General features: G+C 34.9%; 1 long non-coding RNA gene across 1 annotated transcript; it reads left to right on the forward strand.

Annotated features, from left to right (window-relative positions):
* Positions 1-2,731: 2,731 nt before the first annotated feature.
* Positions 2,732-5,408, forward strand: LOC120353299. The gene is made up of 3 exons (XR_005572282.1): positions 2,732-2,862; positions 3,103-3,197; positions 4,992-5,408. It is a non-coding gene; the product is annotated as an uncharacterized LOC120353299 (long non-coding RNA).
* The last annotated feature ends 547 nt before the right edge of the window (positions 5,409-5,955 follow it).

Consider the following 5,955-nt stretch of genomic DNA (forward strand, 5'->3'; position numbering starts at 1 on the left):
ACTGTTTGCATTATTGATAATATAATTATGAGATCGCTCAATGGATTTGAGAATATTTTATCAAAGAATGGTTAGCCCACTTTCATCATTCTCGTTTTCTACAATATTCAATTTGATATAAATGGATGAGGAATTGAATTATTGATAATATAATATCGCTCAACGGATGTGAGAATATTTTATCAAAGAATGGCTAGTCTACTATACTTCTTTTAACATTCTTTTCCTCTACAACTCAATTTGATGCAAATGGATGAGAAATCAGATTGCTTATAATATTTTATTCTCTCTACTAACTGTTGTATTGATATCTAAATCGATAGCTCCTTGAATATTTCATCAAATTAAGCGGTGGCGTTTTGATCAAATTAACATGGGAGATCAATCACTTTATCATAGTTTCCTCTTGAATATACATTGATATGCTTTCCGTGGTGCATGAGAAAATTGGATCTTCTTCTTCATGATTGATCTTTTCATCTTCCCCTCATAATTGATTAGCTAATTCGTCTATTATGAAGTAACTTATTAACTCTTGCATGCAGTAAATTGTATCTTTCAATTGTTATTCCGCTAATCAAAGGGAAATCGGTTACGGCTTGATGACTATTCAAATGATTCTACTCTTTTTGAAGTAAATTCCTATTACTTGCATAATGTAGATAGATTTTCAGTTCAATCGTAAGAGTGTTAGCTCTTCATGTGATTTCCTCACATGAGCTCTGAGTGTGCTCCACACTAAACACTCTAGCCCTTCCGGTCATGCTTTTTTTGTATTAGTAGAAAAAATCTGAAATTTAGTACTCTAATTATATTATTTTTTTAATGATTTTGGAAGTGTCAAAAAATTTTTTTCACAAATAGTTATGGATATATAACATGGTCGTTAAAACGGCCAAAATTACTCAAAGGTAAGAAATAATTATAGACTTTTCCATAAATTGCACAAATGTTATTATTGGTGAAAAACATAATTTTAGATATTTACAAGTCTTATTTGACATGAAATAACATGTTGTAGATATGATAATATATATTACATAAATATGACAAACATTTGGAGCAATGGAAGTAGAAAATTTGTAAGTTTAAGTTTCAGAAGGTCTTTATTGAAATACCTATGAGAGTAATGGATTGGCGTTTCCATATTGACCACATCCAAAGGAGGTGGTGAATACCAGTCTGCGTTTTGTAGTCAAATCTTCTAAATCCGATAAATTTCCATCAAAAAGTAGGTCTTCCACGTCTTTATCACTTAGTTTATTATCGCTCATGATAGAAGGATAAAATATAAAATATCCACAACAGCATAGAGCAATAGCCACAAGAAAAATCTCTACAAATTTACTTGTTTTATTGTATTTCTCAGCTGATTTGGATATTTGAAATTTGATTTGCGCCAACAGTGCACTTCCCACTATGTAATCTTGGACGTTAAAACGTCCAACACTTTGAAGGGCCAATTCTCGGTTCTCATAATTAATTATTTTTTTCTGTCATAATATTCTTCTATTCCAACATTTTATTGATGTAAATCAATTTTTCTTGCCCAAAATAAAACTTGAAATGAAGCTGGTATGCCAAATTGAAAGTTGCGTGTTGTGAAACAATGACAGTCTCCTAACAGACCATACAAAAAGTCTTCAAGAATTTCGTATTTTTATCGCAAGTGCTCATCACATGTCATATATTCATCACGAATATGTTTGTTCAAACGACCAATATGACTTAACGGGGTGAAATTAGTTGTTTGTGACTTAAAAAAGTTGAACCAAGTGATGGTCGTTATAACGACCACCATGACCGAAAGGGCTGTGTAGTGTACTAGATCGTCTCACACTGCATTCACCTTTGTAGGTAGCTACATTTTTCATTGAATACATATACCATGGAATAAAGCAATAATTGTAATAATTATTATTACGTTTCAGTTTTTATTATTAAGTTTTCTCTGGTTAGATTCATCCTGATAGATGTGTATAGTGATGTATATACAGTAGATGGTATTATAGTTAATTCATTTTTCAAATAGCCTAGGTATTATAAAAAAGTGTAGGTAGGCGTACACAGAGAGGTACTGTTCTAGTTTCATTGATTGATATTTTCCCATGTGGATTCAGGATGAGCTGTGGCCTTTATAATAGTTTTTCTAATCTCTATTTATTATTGTATTGTTATGTACTCATATAGTGCGGTCCACGTTATAATGGCAGTGGATAAAGATAGAAGAATAGCGATGCCGATTCTTTGCATTAATTAATTATATTTCTACACTGTCAAAAACATAATTGGCATCGTTGTGGACCTAGAAAAGGATAGTAACACCGGCTTTGTCGAATAATAGACAAGGATAGCGAAACCTAAGGTGATCAAATACTGTCATTATAACGTGGACCTCACTATAGGTGCCAACTACTTTACTGAGTTCAGGCTACATATTTTTAATAAGAATTAGTAGAAAAGTAAAGATTCGAAATGCATCAACTTCTATTTTCTAAGAGACTTGCTCTCCTGTCAATTCAGTACCAATCGCTAATAATTTGGATTGCTGAAAGCTGGATATTATTCAAGTTATCAATTTAAAACCTGTTTGAATGATTCGCGGGTTGGCGTTCATTATTTTGCAAGCACTGGTTTGACACAGCCAAAGTGATCATTGACGTTTCGAGAAGTTGAGATCTTGAAATCGACCTAACCTATAAAAATAATAAGACAACACGTGTCTCAAAAATAACATCACAGTATAAACAGAACTCTGTAGCATGATTTTAACTGTTTTTTACTATTTAAAATCATAAATTGGATCAATAAGCTACTATATAGCTTGATTATGTTGTATCTAAAGGACAGTCCTGCAAAATTGTAAGTTACTATTCAAATTTTGATTGAATCAAAGTGTTATTTCTAAAGTTGGCTTTGTAAGTTAGGATTATCAAGCTACTAAGTCTCTTGTTTGATGCTTTTAATAAGAATATGCGTTATTATAGATTGGTATTCTATTAATGCACATGAGGAAATATTTATTCTAGAGCTATATATTTTCTGTGCCAATTATTTTACTCTTGAAGCCGTGTTTATAACATTGAACATGTTTTGTTTCAGGTTAGCTCAGTAAATTAATTAACTGGTTACTCCAGTTAGCTCAAGTTAGCTCAGACGTGTGAACAATCTTCAAAACCACCAAAAAATGACTTCGGGTAAGTTTAATCCTATATTACTCCAGTTTATGAACTACCCGTATTCAAACTAAAGATTAATAACATGTTAGTACTTGCGTGGGGTACTCCAGTACCCCAGACACTTAGTTTGTGTGCGTGTGTGTGCTTTTTGTTAGCTTTACTGTATGATCAGACCCCATAAAATACCTAAATATCCTCACTCCTTGGGAGCCGTAGGCACAGTATACATACAGTACGTAAACTTGGCTAGTACCCTGACGCTAAAATCCGCCATCTTATTAGGAAGCACCGCATTGTAATAGTATCGATGGTAGGTTCGGATCACTTCAATGATTCGGATCAATTGATCTCGTTCACTGCTACGAGCCAATCAGAAGACCAGGATTGGAACTTCCCAAGGTCACGTGACGTGTTTAGTATTGGGGTAATGTAAAAAGCATTGGTTAGATAGGCGATTGATTACAAGTTTCCATTCTGTATCTATTCTGTGCCGTAGGGAGCTATTATCATAGATAAAGGATAAGTATAGGCCTAACTATAAGCATAACTATATTTCTTGTCTTGTCTGCTATTATGTACTGGCTATAGACTGTCAGTATTCTCAGACGTTTGAAAATTGGCCAGCAGTGCTCCAGGTAATGCGATGACCTGATAACACGAAGAACTTCTCTATATAGATGGAGAATCCTTTCACAGCTACCCGCATGACCTCATAGTACTATTCCATAGCTTATATGGCTCATGGTAGCTCATAACAGCTCATGGTAGGCTGAAACCAAGTAGTTGGCAGGCACATTTCGCTTCAGTTCCCTATCAGAAACGTCACCCTGGCCAGTCGATTGCACAGCATGCCAATATGTCGTTCCCACGATAGAGTGGGGACCATCTCAAAACCCATAAGTTTGACCTCCGCCTCACCACGAGCCTACAGACAACGCCTTAAGGTGCACACCAGGTTCTGTGTTTTCTCCTCATTCAAACACATTTTGTTTTATTCAAACCAATGGTGGAGTGCTGGACTGAAAATATTCAAAATGTTGTATAATTTAAGAGTTTTTGTCAGAAGATTTCAACGTTTATGTGGATTGAAACATGATTTTACTTGTCAGCCTAGTCCACTATATTTTGAATTCGTTCAAACTTTAAAAACTTGAAGTTTAAACTTAAAACTTCAGAATAAAATAATTATTTAAACTTGAATTTTAAAAAAACAATTTTGAAGTGAAAATAAACTTTTTTTGAAATTCATGTTTAATTTTAACAGTGAAAAAGTATGGATATACAACAGTATAATTAATTTGTAAAATCATCAACCTTCCGGCAGTCCCGCTGTTGAAAAAGGTACAGTGTCAGTTTTTTGCTGCACAAAAGTATTGAATGGGGTGGTTTCAGTGAATGAGTCACCTATGCATTCCAAAACTTTCTCCCCATCACTCCACTGAGTTGCAGTATCAACCGAGCAATGGTTCAGTCTTTAGGTGCCGTTCAGTCGCCACAGTGCATGAGTAGTGCATATGATAGGGAAAGAGACTGCCAACGAACCAATAACACAGAATTGTTGGCTTTGCTTGGTGTACCTTATTGGGCTACAAAAAGGTAATCATGCAAATGTTCATAGGTGTAAAATAATCCAATGAAATGACAATATTAATTACACAATTAATTAATATGTTTTGACAGTAAACAGAGTACATAGCACATAAAAATAGGATGTTGTAAAAATTACAACACGCGACTGCTCGTGTGATTGAGTAGGGCGCGACTACCGGAAGGTTAAAAGTTCTTGTTCTAATACTCTCTCTGTTTTTCCAGTAAAGAAAGTCTTGAAAAAGCTGCCTGGTAACATTCTACCTGGTCAAGATGAAGGACCATCAGAGAATGTTGATATTGAAAAGATAGTAAAAAAGGTTATCTCCAATCCAGTTCTCAATCAGGAGGTTGGAAAGGAACTCGATAAGGTCAGTTTTATTCATTTTTTATCTATTCTATGATTCAACAATTTTCTATGTGAGTGTGGTTGATTATTAGTGAAATAGGTATATTTATTTAATATTAATAATAATAGTAATTTAGTGAACTGGCTCGCTCAGGTCTAATGACACGTTTCAGGTCAAACTTGATCCATTCATTCAGGGCCTCTGACATGACCTAACAACTGCTTTCAGACAGCCTGGACCGACTATTTAACGTGTCCATTCGAAACACGAGAACAACCTGAGAAAAATATCTTGCCCGGCTAGAATTCGAACCTGGGCCTCTGGTTCACAAATCAAGTGTCTAAACCACTTTACTACGGCTTCTCCTATTTTTGACCTGTCACCAGCTGGCTCAGATCTTTGACTTGAGATGCGCGTGAACACTAGCGTCAGGTGATCAATTTTCATAACAGCAAGGAAAGTTGTGTGAGTGCGCCACACCAGATTTTTCATTTATAAAAGTACAAATCACGTATAGCCTATACAAATGTCACAAATTTATTGATGTTCATTCATTCATTGATTTATTTATTTTCAATTGCGGATGATTCCCACATGAGCTTTCAGCTTGTGCGTTGGTAACGTCCAAGCCTCCGGCTGGATTCGAACCCACAATCAGGTAGTGCTAGTAGACTAAAGGGTGCACCACTTAAAGCTGGATTTGAATATAAACGTGACAGTGAATATTGAGAATATAAGCATAGAGAAACAATAGCGTAAGTAGATATCCCATGGTATAGGACGTTTATGTTGCAACTTTTACTGTTATCTCAAGCCGATAGTCCACGTAGTTCTTTCTT

Source organism: Nilaparvata lugens, chromosome 10 (assembly GCF_014356525.2).
Source record: "Nilaparvata lugens isolate BPH chromosome 10, ASM1435652v1, whole genome shotgun sequence".
Lineage (NCBI taxonomy): Eukaryota > Metazoa > Arthropoda > Insecta > Hemiptera > Delphacidae > Nilaparvata > Nilaparvata lugens.